This window comes from Macaca mulatta, chromosome 13 (genome assembly GCF_049350105.2).
Source record: "Macaca mulatta isolate MMU2019108-1 chromosome 13, T2T-MMU8v2.0, whole genome shotgun sequence".
Taxonomy (NCBI): Eukaryota; Metazoa; Chordata; class Mammalia; order Primates; family Cercopithecidae; genus Macaca; species Macaca mulatta.
This window is the reverse complement of record NC_133418.1, coordinates 110,870,306-110,887,790: the sequence shown is the minus strand read 5'-3', so window position 1 is coordinate 110,887,790 and position 17,485 is coordinate 110,870,306.

Below are 17,485 nucleotides of genomic sequence, written 5' to 3'. Positions count from 1 at the left end.
TGAGTTAATGCTTAATAAACTTAAAAATAAATAAATACATAAATACATAAAATGTGTGTATATATACTTATATATATATATATATAAGACTGAGATTGCATCACTGCACTCCAGCCTGGGTGACAGAGGGAACCTTCGTCTCAAAAAAAAAAAAAAAAAAATTGCAAGCTGGTCTCAAACTTAAATGTAAGTATATATACACTTATATATATTTATATATAAAAGAATATGTGTGTGTGTGTGTGTGTGTATATATATATATATTCCATTAGTTCTGTCCCTCTAGAGAACCCTAATATATATCCTCCCTGTATAGTTGCTCTATGTGTTATATGGACATGTCTTTTAAATCCTTCAGAATAATGTTATCATTTTTGCTTCAAGCAGTTAGAAAGCTTACAAAGAAATTAATATAAAAACAAAGTATAAAGAAAAAAATAACTATTTGCATTTACAAAGATATTTACCATTTTTGATACCCTTTTTTCTTTATATGGCCTTAGATTTCACCCGATACACTAATCCTTAAAGCTAAAGAATTTTCTTTACAATTTTTTATAATGCATGCCCACTTAGTAGAAATTCATTTCATTTTATTTTGTGTAATATCTGTTTTACTCAGTTCTAAAGAATATTTCTACTAGATGTAGAATTCTGAATTAATAGTTTATAGTTTCATCTTTTAGCCCTTTTAATGTGCCGTTATATTCACTTTTAATTTTCATAGTTTCTACCGAGATGTCAGCATATAAACATATTGTCATTCTTTTCTGTTTCATACATATTTTTTCTCTTGTTGCTTTCAACATTTGCTCTTTATATTTTACCCTCAAAAACTTAACTATAATGTTACATTTTTATTTTGTGTGATTAAATAAATTTTTATTTGCATGTTGTATGATTATTCATATTTATTTTTCTTAGTATCCATTAAGCATGTATTCTATCTGTGACTCTTAAAATGTCTTCCCTAAAATATAGAATATTTTTTCTATTTTTTTAAAATAACTTTTATATCCAATTCTTCCTAATTGCTGCCTTGGGGTTTCACATATATGTATGTAGGGCCATTTGAAATTATATAATTGGTATTTGAGGCTTTGTTCCTTTCTTTTATTTTATTTTTCGGTCTTTTTTGGTCTATTCTTTATCTTGGAACATTTCTTATTGACAACATCAAGTTTATTTAATCTTTTTTCCATCATCTCCAGCCAAATGAAAAATCCATTACATTAATATTGTTTGAATTTTAGCCACAGTGTTTTCCAATTCTAGAATTTCTATTTTGTCCCTTTTTCTATTTATATGTTGATATTTTCTAACTTTTATTACATTAAAAACATATTTTGCTTTCCTTTTATAAAAGTAATTTTAACAGCCATTTTAAAATTCTTCTCTGGTAGTTTTTACGTTTGGTTCATCTCAGGGTCAGAGTCACTTGATTTTATTTCCCCTTGAGGTTTTTTTAATGCTTTGTGTTTTGATTAATTTTGATTTTATGTTTGAAAATGTATAAGTTATATTGTAAATATTTTGAATGCTGTTAGTTTTTTTTTCTCTGATGTGTATTTTGTTAGCAGGTAATTTTCTTGCTGTATTTAAAATGCAAACCTTATAGCCTAGGCAGCGACTTTCATGTTTGATACGTGTTATTTAGCAGAATTTCCTTAAGTCTATTCTGCAAACACATGGTTCAAAAATTAGTCAGAAATGTCAGTAGACAGAATGGAAGAATTTTCATTGGCTCTTTGCTTTTTTAGATTCCTCCATTCATTTTATTAATGGTTCCCCCTGGCTTTAGGTTTCTAATTCTTCTCATCCAAAAGATTGTGCCTTTTTACACTGATGCCTCCTACATTTCTGGGCAGGGCATGTGGCTGGGACTTATCCTCAGGCCTAAATCTGTGCAGCTGGGGAACTACTTTACTCCCACATCCCTCATCCAACTGGAATCTGACACCTTTTGTTTTCTCCAAGTGACTTCAAGTAGTTACCTTTAGTTTAATGTTTGAATTTTATAGGATTGATATCTATTTGGGAATTACTGTTTAGTTATCATGCCATAAGTTTTACTCAAAAATATCTTTATACTACTGAAAAAGGCATTGTCTTCATTTTAATTTCAATTTCCAACTGTTTGTTTGTTGTTACATGTAGCAGCATAACAGATTTTTGTATATTGACCTTATATTCTGCAACATTACTAAACTCATTAGGTGATACCTTCAGATTTTCTGGAAACATAGCCATGTCATCTGCAAATAAATTCACTCTTATGCCACATTTTCCTTAATGTATACTTTTTTAATTACCTTATTGTGCTGAGTTGAATCTCCAGAAAAATATTGCACAAAACTAGTGAGCATTAACATATTTGTCCTGTTTTCAATCTTAGAAAAAACATTTAATCTTCACATTTAATGTTGTTATATGTCCTCTCAATGAACTCATGCCTTTTTATTATGAAAATTTATCTCTAGTTCTAAAATGCACTTTCTCTGATATCAACATAGCCAGTCTACTGTTCATTTCAGTAGCATTTGCATACTATAGCTTTTTTCATCCATCTTTACTTTTAACCTATTTGTCTTTAGGTTGATAATTTCCACCCCCACTCCCCACTCCAGTGCCTTTTAGTACTCTATTTTCTTCTGGCTTTCATCATTTCCGACTTAAATACTGTTCTAACTTGAATCTTGTTCCTTTCTATTTAATTATTCTTTCCATTGCTGGCTGCTTTTACTCCCTTTAAAAAAAAAAATCACTGATTTTAGCAATTTGATTTTAATGTGCCTTAGCATGGTTTTCTTTAATTTAATTGTACTCATGTTTTATGCAGTTTCTTGGATGTGTCAGTTTACGTTTGCTATCAAATTTTGAAAAGTCTCCACTATTATTTCTTTAACTGTTTTTATTGTCTTACCTTATGTTCACCTCCTCATTCATTCTCAGACTACGATTTCACAGCTTAGATTGTTAGGTACTGTCCCAAAACTCACTGATGTTATATTCATTTACTTTAGGTCATTTGTCTATGATTCATTTCTAATAGTTACTATTTCTGTCTTCAAGTGTGCTTCATATTTTCTTCTGCAATGTGCAACTTGCTACTAATCTCATCCAGCATATTTTCCATTTTAGATACTGTATTTTTATATCTTAAAGTTCTGTTTTATTGTTTAATGTCTTTACTTTTTTTCTTCAGTGTGCTTAATTTTTTCCTATAGTCTTAAACATATGAAGTATCTTCATAATGACTGTTTTTAAAGTTCCTTTCTACTAGTTCTATCATCTCTGTTATTCCAGTGTCTTTTCTGTTCATTGTTATTTTGTTCTGGATATGGGGCACATTCTCCTGCTACTTTGCATATCTGATCATTTAATGGATGCCATCTCTTTTAATTGTATGTATTGTATTCATTGATGGATGTTAAGTATTGTTGCATTTTTAAAGAAATAAATTTATATTGTGTTTGGATGCACAAATAAATTCCTTTTAACCAATTGGCCCCTTTTGAAATCTGCTTTTAGGCTTTCTCTTGGCTGGTCCAGAGTGACCTTTAGTGCTGACCTACTAACTCGGGTGATCTCTGAGGATTCCACTCTATGTTTTGATGATTTCTAGATCTTTCTACCCTGACTGATTGAGAGCATTTTCTTCCCTCGGTAAAATATTCCAGCCTTGCTTAAGTTCCAGGAATTTTAAATTTTTTGACCTATTTCTCTGCTGTGGTTTATCTTCTAGCCCTAGAAAGTTTCTTCTCACATTTGTACATATATATGTAAACACAAAGGAAGAATCTTCAAAAAGTTCATGGGAAATACATATTATCATAAAAACTATAGGTGGATTTTAATATTTTTGCACCATTATAAACTCATACTGACTTGTTAAAACATGTCTGAAGGATCTAGTTTGAGGCATTAAGAAAGATAAGATATAAGTTTGGAAAGAGCCCCTATAAAACCAACATGAATTCTGCTAACGTTGACACAAGAACAAATATCAAATTCATGGGCAGGCATGGGTGAAAGAGTGTTAAAATTATTGATGCTCTATGAAAAGTTTATGAGGCTGATGTAGCAAATAAATCAGCAGTTTTGTTACATGGATAACTTGTTCTAATAAGGAACAAGACAATTTTAAAGATAAAGCCTGAAATGACAGACCATTGACATTAATTTGCAAAGAAAAAGTTAATCTTCTTTGTGCCCCAATTGAAAAGGATTGACAATTAACAGCAGAAACAATGGCCAACACTGTAGACATCTGAATTGGTTCAGCTTACACAATTCTGACTAAAAAAATTAAAGTGGAGCACACTTCCTACTCAATGGGTTCCAAAACTATTACGTCCAGATTAGCTTCAGATGAGAGCAGAGGTTTTAGTGAAAATTTTACATAAGTGAAATCAAGATCCTGAAGCATTTTTTTTTTTTTTTCAAATTTCCAACTTAATTTTAGGTTTGAGGGGTACATGTGCAGGTTTATTACATGGGTAAATTTCGTGTTGCGGGGGTTTGGTGAACAGATTATTTTGTCACCAAGGTAATAAGCATGGTACCAGGTAGGTGGTTTTTTGTCTTCACCCTCTTACCACCCTCTGCCCTCAAGGACCCTGTGTCTATTGCTCTCTTCCTTATGTCCTAACACATGTCTTCAAAGAATTATAACAGGCAGTGAAATGTGGTTCTATCAGCAGGACCCTGAAAGCAATGCACAGGGGAAGCAATGGCTACCCAGTGGCGAAAGTGGTCCAATCAAAGCAAAAGCAGACCGGCCAAGAGCACAGGGCATGGCAACCGTTTTTTGGGATGCTCCAGGCATTTTGGTGTTTGAATAGCTGGTGGGACAAATAATGTTACCATCTGATTATTATGAGAGTGTGCTGAGAAAGTTAGCCCAAGCTTTGGCAGAAAAACACCCAGGAATGCTTCACCATTGAGTCTTTCTCCACCACTACAGTGCTTTGGCTCATTCCTGTCATCAAACAAAGGCAGTTTTGTGAGAGTTTTGATAAGAAATCATTAGACATCCAGCTTATAGTCGAATTGGCTCCTTGTGACTTATTTTTGTTTCCTAATCTTAAAACAGTTGTTAAAGGGAACCCATTTTTCTTTAATTAACAATGTAAAAAAGATTGCATTGACTTGGTTTAATTCCCAGAACCCTAAGTTCTTTAGCAATGGACTAAATGCCTGGTATCATCATTTACAAGTGTCTTGAACTTGATGGAGCTTATATTGAGAAATAAAGTTTGTATTTTCAAATTCAATTCTATGAAGTTTTTGAAGTCCCTTCATACAGTATCACACAACTACATAATCTATAGACATACAAAGAATAATATATGGTATATTTTTATAAGCAATATTCTCCATGTTGTAGAATAGATCTCAAAAATGTATTCTTCCTGTCTAACTGATACTTACACCCTTTGACCACACCCCCCCATTCCCTCTTCTCCCACACCCAACCCCTGATAGTCATCATTCTACTCTCTACTTACATGAGTTCTACATTTTTAGATTCCTTAATGTCTTACCAGAAAAAAATGATAACTAGATGAAATTATGGATATGTTAGATTAAAATCATTTCACATTGTATACATATATCAAAATATCACATTATATGCCATAAATGTATATAATTATGATTTAATTAAAATATTAATTTTAAAAAGAAAAAATAATATATAATCATATGGAAAATTGGCATTATGAATTTTTGATATCTATTTTTTCTCTGTCCATCTACAGTGTTGGACAGAGAAGGGGATCACTCTCTCTCTCTAGCAAGCCAAGTAGTTCCCTGATCTTCTTTCCCCAAGGCTGTCACTGTAAGTAGAATCTAGAGGACTGAGCCATGAGTTGTCCACAAATCTAATAACATCCTTGTTGTCTTCAGCACAAGTATACCTACTTTGCAATGTCAACAAAGTTTTATGATAAAATATTTGGACTGAAATAATACAGTATCGCCTGACTTTTTCAAACAGTTGTTTTTAAAATATGTTTATCCAAATAGAACTCTGCTTTAGGGAAAAGGGTGAGTACATGGTGGAAAAACAGGTTATTACACGAATTGAGATTGTTTTCAAGGATTGCCTCATACACAGATACAGTAGAATACTGCATACCTGCTTATAGTTTAGAAGAGATGAATGGTTTCCCTTACCTGACAGAACACTCTCACCTACTAGTCAATCCATTAAATTACACTTTTTAAGGTCACTTAATCCTTTGAGCCCAGGAAGAGACTATTAACCTGGGAAATGTCTCAACCCTGGCCATTATTAGTAAGGATATACTTCCAAAGAATAAATTTTTAAAAAGGAATGAGCAGAGTCTTAACACCTGAAAGTTTAAAAACATTGGTTTAATATTTAACCCTCAGTACTCATTCTAATACTCAGTGTTTCATTAGTGATGAAGCCTGATGATCTTCTCTTTGCTTTGATCTATTACATCTGACACATCTTCAGACTACTGATTTGGGTGCTGGCATTAATAAAAAAGACCCTCTCTCCATAAGTGGGGCAGAAGTCCAGACATCAAAGGGATCAATCATCAGAGAGAGGTCTGAAACAATAAAAAGAAAAATGCCGGGTGCGGTGGCTCACACCTGTAATCACAGCACATTGGGAGGCTGAGGCAGGTGGATCACTAGAGGTAAGGAGTTTGAGATCAGCCTGGCCAACATGGTGAAACCCTGTCCTACTAAAAACACAAAAATTAGCCAGGTGTCATGTTGCACGCACGTAATCCCAGAAACTTGGGAGGCTGAGGCAGTAGAAACGCTTGAACCTGGGAGGCGGAGGTTGCAATCAGTCAAAATTACACCACTGCACTCCATCCTGGGTGACAGAGCGAGACTGTCTCAAAATAAATAAATAAATAAATAATAATTAAATAATAAATAGAAAATATCATGTATCTTAGAATTTTTCACATGAAATTTTACTGTTTCATGCAATTCAGGTGAGTTAATATCTGGTGATAACAGTCTAGTACTTACGTTTATTTATGGTATATTTCAGTTGTTTACGAAACAATAGCACTTTTCAGATTGTAAATTTCAAAGTTATTACAGTTTCAGAGATTCGTGTTTTACATCATTTTGCATAGCAATATTATCCTCTCTTCTAGACCATTCTGTCTCAACTGCGGCTGTGTAGTGGAGTCACCTGGAGAGGCAACAAGTTCTCCAGTTTACACCAATCTTTTAGTACCTCCATTCAATACATGCAAAAGCATCTGGTGTATTGAAATGAGTCAGGAAAAATATAGAAATAAAAACATATATATCAATAATGGTGACATGACAGTAGGCGGCAGTTTCCAATCATTCTTAACAGAATGTAAAAAGCTTGTATCTGGACAATGCCCCAAGAAAGGCAGTACAAAGAAAGAAATTAACAGATAGCTCTGACCTGATTCTGTGAGAAATATGCAGTATCGCACAGGGATAAATAGTGAAGGCTTTGAAGCTCTGTGTCCTGGGTTTGAATTTAGTTTCTAGTAGTTAATAACAGTATGTTGAACAAATTACTTAATCTCATGTTTTTATGTTTTTAATCTGTAAAATTGTTGTAGTAGAAATAGCACGTATATCATATTGTTGCTGTACGATAGGTATTGAAATGACTTGGTAAACAAGAACGTTCAAAACACATCAGCCATGTGTGAAATGCAGACAGCAATATTAACATTTTTTTTCTTTTTGTTGAAAAGGTGCCATTGTATTATTTGTTACCAATAGAGTCCATAATTTTGGTGATCCAGAGCACCTTTTTATATTAAAAATGCATTATTTACCATATGAGTCAATCCCTCTGCACCATGATATCTGTCATCTATGTATTGAATATAATATGTCTTAATTGAGATGTATTTTTGTTTAAATAGAAATACTACAAGATGTGTTTTCAATATCTCACTTATAATTGGATACTAATATTATAATTACTTTGCAGAAATAGATTACAATATAGCTGATAAAATGATGTAAAATTTTCATGAAAAATTTGATGTTGTTCCTTTTTCTTTTGTATACAAGAGTTGCATCAAGTCTGAATCCGGTGTTTACATATCTAGCACGTAAATGTCTAATTGACTTTTTCTGAATTTGTTTGTGGCATTTCAAGATTGGTGAATGTTATTCCATTCAAATGTTCTAATTAAATAGTGACAATAGTAAAACTTTATGAAGTTTCTAAGATAGAAGAAAAAATGGGTATCTATTACAAGATGAAATTAATCCAAAAGTAAAAGAATTTTAACTGGACAATTATGCATTGATAATCCACGTATTAATTATTTAGAGTTATGCCCTTTCACGAAAGTATCCACATGCACATACTAACAACAGGAAGACAGATGCCCAATTTCAAAATGGGTAAAGAATGTGTATTGACATTTTCCAAAGAAATAAACAAATGTCCAATAGACACATGGTAGGATGCTCAGCATCATAAGTTATTAGGGGTTTGCAAATAAAACCACAGTCAGATAACTTTTCATATCACTAGCACAACTGTAATCAAAAGAGAGACAATAAAAAGTAAGTGTTGTTGATACTGTGAACAAACTGGAACTTTCACTTATATATATTTTTGGTTGCAATGCAAAATGGCATATCAGTTCTTCAAAGGTTTACACATAGAGTTAACATATAACTCAGCAATTCCACTCTTAGGTATATACCCAAGAGAAACGTATATACCCACGAAGACATACACACTAGTGTTCCCAGCAGCATTACTCATAACAGCTAAAAAACTCAACCAAATGATCTATCACCTGATAGATGGACAAATAAAATATAGCACATCCAAACAATCATACATTACTCAGCAATGAAAATGAATGTAGTACTAATTCATGCTACAACATAGATCAGCCTCATAAACACTAGACTAATGAAATGAACCACTTGCAGAAAAGCACATGTTGCATAAATTCATTTGTATGAAATGCTCAGAAGGGGAAAATTGATAGAAACAGATTATTGACTGCATAAGATTTGATGTATGAGATTAGAAGGTGATTACACATGGTATAGGGTTTCTTCTGGGGGTGATGAAAATGTTATCAACTTTGATTATGGAGATAGTTGCACAACTCTGTGAATGTAGTAGAAAAACTATATTGTATAATTTAAATGAATGAAATTCATTTTAAATGAAGTATGTTATAACAAACCTGTTTGGAAAGTATATTGTTGATAATTAAATGCTTTTAAACAATTCTTTTACATCTCAGCTAATGCAATTACCATTTGTTTAATCATGTGAAATCAGTAAGTTATTGGATTTTCCCATTTTTGTCATTTTTGTCCTCATTGTTGATTTTATCTTCTACACTTCTCTTAATCCTGCCTTCTTTTCTCTACATTTACACCTCCCCATGGAACTAATCCCTCCTTTCTGTAAGTTTCTGGTTCAGAAATCTATTGCTGTGTAAGAAACCGCTACAGAGCTTAGAGATAAAAATAACTACTTACTTACTTATGACAGCATATTGAGCCAGCCTCAAAGAGGAAAAATTGTCTCTGGTCAGTTCCCCAAAGTTGCTTGGGGAAGTCTGACTACAGCTAAAGGATCCAACATGTCTTTACTCCCTTCATTGGCACCTTGGCTGGGGTGAGGGAAATGCCTCAGAGTGGCCAGACTTATCTCTCCATGCAGTCAGAGATTCTTTGGTGATTCAGGTAAGGAAAAAAAGTGGAAGCCTCCAGGATTCTTCCAGGCTACGCCTAGAACTTGCACTAAATCAAGTCTGCCTCATTCTGTTGGTCACACATTATAAGATCAGATCAAAGTGGTGGAGGAATAGATTCCACTTTTTAGGAGAAGAGTTAAAGGGATGAGGGGAATTGTTGGCATCCATCTTTGCAGACAATCAACCATAGTTCACTTCACAACTGTACTCAATTGAACTAAATTTTCCAAGAGTTATTATGATAATACACTCAAAAGTCTGTTTTTAAAAACACACAAATACTCTCACACACACCTTTCTGTCACATCCTTAAGAGAAAGTTTTACTGGATTTTGTTTCCACAGTGCCTAAGAAAGTGACTAGGTGGCAAACACTAATCTATCCTTGGAAAATGCATTGGCCACACCTCACAGAGATAATATTTAAAAGAAAAAATATATATATATATCTATATATATGATATGATATGATAAAGGTTGTGATAGAAGAGATGTAGGAAGCCAGCACTGTGTCTTACTCCATTTAGTGTTGCTGTAACAGAATACCTGAGATTGGGTAGTTTACAAAGAAAACAGGTTTATAAGGTTCACAATTCTGGTGCTGTAAAGTTATAAATTGTGCATCTCCATCTGTTGAGGACCTCGGGGCTGCTACAATTGATGGTGGAAAGTGGAAAAAGAGACAGCACTGCATGCAAAGATTGCACTTGAGGGGGTGGGGTGTCAAACTAATAGAGTGAAAACTCCCGGCTGAAGAACGGCATTCACCTATTTATGAGGGATCCACCACAAGGACCCAAACACCTCCCACCAGGTTCCACTTTCCGCTGCTACACTAGAGACTGAATTTCAACATAAGGTTTGGAGAGGACAAACAACCAAACCACAGCACATATAACAGAAAGTAAGAGTATAAATCAAGCTAGTCTAGGAAGTGTTCGGTAAGATTTCTCAGAGGAGTTGATAACAAAGCACAAACTAAAATGCTGAGTAAAATAAGCATTATATTGCATGCTTGTTCACGTTGACTGAATGTGTGACTCTAATCTACATGTTATAATCTGCTTGAATTCCACAGCTCTGTATCAAACTGAGTTTATTGTCTTCAGTATGGTCTAGCCTGACATAGTTTTATCCTCAACTTTAGATTTCATTTCTAGCTACTTTGGAAAAATACCCTGACAGAAAACCTAGCTTATGGCTACTGTCACCTAACTTGGGTTGAGTGATCAGAATTTTGCTCACTAAAAATGCAGAAAATATTAGAGCCCAGAAAAAAGAAAGTTGAGAAAAAGAGATTTATAAATCATACTGAAATTATGTATCTGAAAAATTGCATATTTTTGTATTCAACTAGTATATGTAAGAAACAAAAAGAGGTAATCACTGTATTTTTGCAAAAACCCCCAGTAATTATTTGTGATAAATTTCCTAGAGACAAGGCAAATAAAATCCATTTTTCTATCCTACGAAGTTGTTATTTAATACATATTCTAAAATGTCAGACCTACTTCATATTTCATTTGTGTCAGAAGTGTCTAGCAGTCTCATTAAAATGTAATAGGAGTATTAGTGATTTCATCATGTTTTCAAAGGACTACGTGCACATGTGTAGGTGTATGTGTATGTCCGTATTCATACTCACTTGTGCACCTTGTGTGGGAAACTGAAAAAACATGGAAACAAGCTATAAACTTTTGAGTCCTTAGAAAAATAGGAAGTTGAGGAGGTTATAGTTCATGAGTCCTAGGAAATTAAGTGTTTATATCTTTAAATAACAGCATGCTATTTATATTTAGTATATTTTTTCTATGATCGTTTTAATTATATAAATAATTGCAACAGATTTAAATTTAAAATATGGTTAAAAACTAATAACGCAAATACCATGTACTACCACCAAATATTAACAACTATTAACATTTTGCCTACTTGCCTAATATTATTTTTAACTAAATGGTTGCAGATAAAGGTGAAATAACACTCTACATTTTCTCCTTAAGTTACCAAGATTAACTGCTATTATATACATGGTAACTCCAAAGCCTATGCCTATTTTACATGATATCATATAAGGTAGTTATCAAAAACCAATATTGAAATAATATTAGATTATGTAAAATTTTCATAAATCTTATGTAGAGCAAAACTACAGTCACATACTAAAAATACGCATGAAGTATTTAAACATAATGTTGATCAAAGGAAACAAGATATGTAAGTACTATATACTGGATTATGATTAAAGAATATGTTCTAAAAAATTGTCACTTTGGGGGCTGGAGTTTCTGGAATGGTGTGATAAGGAGCACAGCAAATTTCCTATGTAACAATATTAAAACTGCACACAATTATTTAAAACAACCATGTCTGAAATCGATAATTGAACAAAAGCGTAGACAAATTGAGAAGCACTTATGCAAGCAAAACTATTAAAACTTGGATAAGAACAGTGGGAGTCTAAGGTGTTTTCATTGAAATCTGGTCAAATAAATCCTCCATCCCCTTTCCAGCTCTGTGGAAATAATAGCTTTACCAGGGCAAAACAAGACAGAAAAAAGCAGCAACTGAGACAAATGGTTAACATAGAGAGCAAAAATGAAAGAGAAAAAGCTCTGCAAAACCACTGTTGACCCAGGGTGACTATGCACATACCCAGAGCTCTGCCGACTTGAGCAGTGACACCGAAGCCTTCACGCTGTAAGAGAAATAGACTTTACCAAAATAGGACAACCAGGGCACTAAATAAATGCGCAAGTAAATAACAGTGGTAGATCGAAGAGAAAAACAGCATCCAGACATTTTTTATAATGTCCAGATTTCAATAAAGTATGCAAGATCTAAAAAGAAGCAGAAAATTCTCACTAATACACAGAGAAAAACAAAATAAAACAGACAACCCAAACTGCCTGTGACAGGTCCTAGATTTCAGATGTAAAAATTTTTTCAATGTCACTATTACAAATCTGTTCAAGAAATCTATCTATCTATCTATCTATCTATCTATCTATCTATCTATCTATCTATAAAACAAGTAAAGGAAGGTTTAACAACAATGTCAAACCAAACAGGAATCATAAATAAAAAGACAAATTATTTTAAACAAGAATAAAGTGGAAATTGTGGAATTTAAAAATACAATACCTAAAATGAAAAATTCACTAGGGGGATTCGACAACAGATTGAATTGGTGGAAAAAAGAATTAGTGAACTTGAAGACAGATAGAAAAGATCATGCTACCCAAAGAGCAGAAAAGAAAAAGAATGAAGGAAAATGAATGTATCATCAGAGAAAGGTGAAACACCATTAACCTTACCACTTCACTAACATAAGTATAATGGGAGTACAAAAATAGAAGGCAAGAGAGTATATATACACACATATACACACACAGAGAGACACGAAGATATATATAAAATATATGTATATATATTATATATGGAGATTATTTACACACACTACATATGTATGTATATATACATATATAGAGTGTCTAAATATTTCTCAAATTTAACTTAAAAAATTAACCTATATATCTAAGAAGCTCAGCAAAATCCAAAGAGGATAAAGAAAAAGAGATCTTTAAGCAGATGCATCATAGTAAAAATGCTGAAAGCCAAAAATACAGGGAAAATCTTGAAATAAGAGAAATAGATGAACTGTCACGTATAAGGGAATCTCAACCAGATTAAATGCTGACTTCTCATAAGAAAAAAATGCAGGCCAGACATACTTTGCAAAGCAATGTATAGATTCAATGCTATTCCCATTAAACTACCATTGGCATTCTTCACAGAATTAGGAAGAAAACTATTTTAAAATTCATATTGAACCAAAAAAGAGCTCATATAGACAGGACAATCCTAAGCAAAAAGAACAAAGCTGGAGATATCACACAATCATACTTCAAATCATACTACAAGGCTACAGTAACCAAAACAGCATGGTACTGGTACAAAAACAGGCACATAGACCAATGGAACAAAGTAGAGAACTCAGAAATAAAACTGCACATGTACAACCATCTGATCTTTGACAAACCTGACAAAAACAAGCAATGGGGAAAGGATTCCCTATTTAACAAATTGTGCTGAGAGAACTGGCCAGCAATATGCAGAAAACTGAAGCAAGAACCCTTCCTTACACCTTATACAGAAATTAACTCAAGATGGATTACAGACTTAAATTTAAAACCCAAAACTCTAAAAACCCTAGAAGAAAATCTAGGCAATACCATCCAGGACATAGGTATGGTCAAAGATACTATGATGAAATCTCTGAAAGCAAATGCAACAAAAACAAATACTGACAAATGGGATCTAATTAAGTTAAAGAGCTTCTGCACATCAAAAGAAACTATCATCAGAGCAAACAGACAACCTTCAGAATGGGAGATATTTTTTGCAGTCTATCTATCTGACAAAGGTCTAATATCCAGAATCTATAAGAAACAAGCAAATTTACAAGAAAATAAAACGAACAACCCAATTAAAAAGGGAGTAAAGGACATGAACAGACACTTCTCAAAAGAAGACAACCAACAAACATATGGAAAAAAAAAAAACCCTCAACATCACTTGTTGTTAGAGAAATGAGAAGTTGTGGAGAAACAGAAATATTTTTTCACTGTTGGTGGGAACGCAGATTAGTTCAACCATTGTGGAAGATGGCACGGTCATTCCTCAAAGATTTAGAGCTGGAAATACCATTTGACCCAGTAATCCCATTACTGGGTATATACCCAAAGGAATATAAATCATTCTATTATAAAGACAAATGCATGCATATGTTCATTGCAGCACTATTCACAATAGCAAAGGCATGGAATCAACCCAAATGCCCATCAATGATAGACTGGATAAAGAAAATTATATAAAGTATATAATATGTATAAAGTATGATATCACACGATATTTTTTTTTTAATTTTTTTTAAATTAGAGCAAAAAAATAGGGAGGAAGGAACCATAACTATATAGAAATAGGTGTTTACATTTCACAGGAAATAAATCTGTATATTTAAAGCACATTCTGTATAAGTTAATATGTATATGGTAAGCCCTAAAACAACTGTAAAAAAAAAAAAAACCCAGCAATTGTGTGAAAAATTAAAAAAAATATATATGTTACACTAGAAAATATTTACTTATTGTGGAAGAAATCAGGGAAGGAGGCATAGAGGAGAAAAGGACATGAGACATATAGAAAAAATATGTATATATACACACACACACACCCAACAATATGGAAAATAGCATAAAATGCGACTTGATTTAACAATCAAAACCAGAGGTTCTCACACTGAAGTAATAAACAAAAGCCAACTACATGCAGTTCACAGTAGAAAAACCATAAATTTAAAGGTACAAATAGATTGATAGCAAAAAGGTAAAAAATATATATTTTTATATATATATATAAAATGCAAAGCACTGAAGTGACTCTACTAACATAAGGACAAATAGAGAAGAAAATAAAAAGTTACTAGAGTTAAAGAGAGAAATTTTGTCATGATAAAATATCAGTTCTTCAGCAAACATAACTATAAACATGTATGCATCTAACAAAAAAGCCCCAAAATACATAAAGCATAAAATGACAAAATTGAAGGCAGAAATAAGCAATGGAACAATAATTGGAACATAAACACTCCACTTTCAAAATGCATGAAACAATTATGCAAATGATCACAAAATAAAGATGTGAAAAATAATAGATATGAACACTATAGACTAACCTTAATAAACATGTATAGATCACTGTACCATAAAACAGCAGAATAAATATTCTTTACAAGAACATGTGGAATAAACATCCAACAAGATAGATAATATCTTAGGGCAACAAACAACCCTTAAAATCTTTAAAATGATTGAAATTATATAAAGAAAGTTACTGGACCACAGTAGAATACAATTCCAAATTAATAACCAGTAGAAATTTGGGATGGTCTCAACACACGCTTAAATAATGAGTAAAAGGAGAAATCATGAGATAAATTTGAAGATGTTTGACATGAATGAAAAGAAAAACACAATATACTAAAAGTCATTGAACGAAGCAGAACTTAGAGGGAAATTTATAGCTGTAAATGCCTATATTTAAAAGGATAATAAATCTCAAATAACTAGGGTATCCTTCCATCTTATGTGACTGAATAAAAAAAAGGAAACTAAAACTAAGAAAATAGAACAAATAAATGATAACATCTAAGTTGGATATTAATAAAATAGGGAATAGAAAAAATTGAGAATATCCAAGAAGCCAAAGAAAGATTCTTTGAAAAGATCAATAAAATTGACAAAGTTTTAGCTCAGATGATGGAGGGAAAAAAACAAAGAAACTTCAAATGAATAAAATCAAAATTAAAGAAGGAACATTCATATTGATAGAAGAAACTAAAATTCTTTGAAAATACTATAATATGAAAAATCATAAGTAAATAAATTGGTTATCTTAAATGAAATAAGTTCCTGGTAATACACAAACTACTGAGACTAACTCACATACAAACAAAAAGAATCAACACATTTAAAACAAGCAAAACAATTGAATTTGTAATTTTAAAACTTCCAGCAAAGCAAAGCTCAGGACTACCTGGCTTCATTTGTGAGTTCTATCAAATATTTAAGGAAGAAATAACACTAATCTTTCACAAAGTATTGATAGAAATAGAGGAGAAGCAACAAAGAATCCCTACAAAGCCAGTGTTACTCTGATAACAGAACCAGACAACAATATCAAAAGAAAACTACAGACCAATTTGTCTTATGAAGATATTTTAGGCACAAAAATCCACAGGTAATATTTGCAAATTGAATATAGCAACATATAAAAAGTATTGTACAACATGACCAAATGATATTAATCTCTAGAATTCAAAGCTCATTAAACATCTGAAAATGAATAAATATAAGACAAAAATAGAAAGAATGAATAAGACCTACAATTTGATGGCACAACAGTGTGACTATCGTTAATAATAACATGAATGTACATTTAAAATAATTTAAAGAGTATAATTAGATTGTTTTTAAATCAAAGAATAATGCCTAGGGAATGTACAGCTCATTCTCCATGATGTGCTTCTTTCACATTGCATGCCTGTATCAAAACATCTCATGTATCTCATAAATATATAGACCTACTATGTACCCATGGAGATTAAAAATAATGAAAAATTAAATTTATAATACATATTATCAATATAGTAAATAAAAACGATTATCTCAATACGTTCATAAAAGGCATTTGACAAAATCCAACATTGCCTCACGATAAAAGAAATATTAAACAATGTAGGTATGAAAAGGAAGTTTTTCTACCTAATAAAACCATCTTTGAAAGACTCAGAGCTAAAATTGTAGTTAATTTTGAAAGCCTGGAACTTTTTTTTAGAACATCACAGTTTTCCTTCTTTTTTTTTCTGAAATGGCGTCTCGCTTTACTGCCTAGGCTGGAGTGCAGTGGCGTGATCTCGGCTCACTGCAAGATCCGCCTCCCAGGTTCATGCCATTCTCCTGCCTCAGCCTTCCAAGTAGGTGGACTACAGGTGCCTGCCAACATGCCCGGCTAATTTTTTGTATTTTTAGTAGAGACAGGGTTTCACCGTAGCCAGGATGGTCCCGATCCCCTGACCTCGTGATCCTCCTGCCTTGGCCTCCCAAGGTGCTGGGATTATAGGCATGAACCACCAACGCCTGGCCCAAGACAATAATATTTTATCTATAGTTGTTTTAAACATTTTAGCAAAGAAAAGTA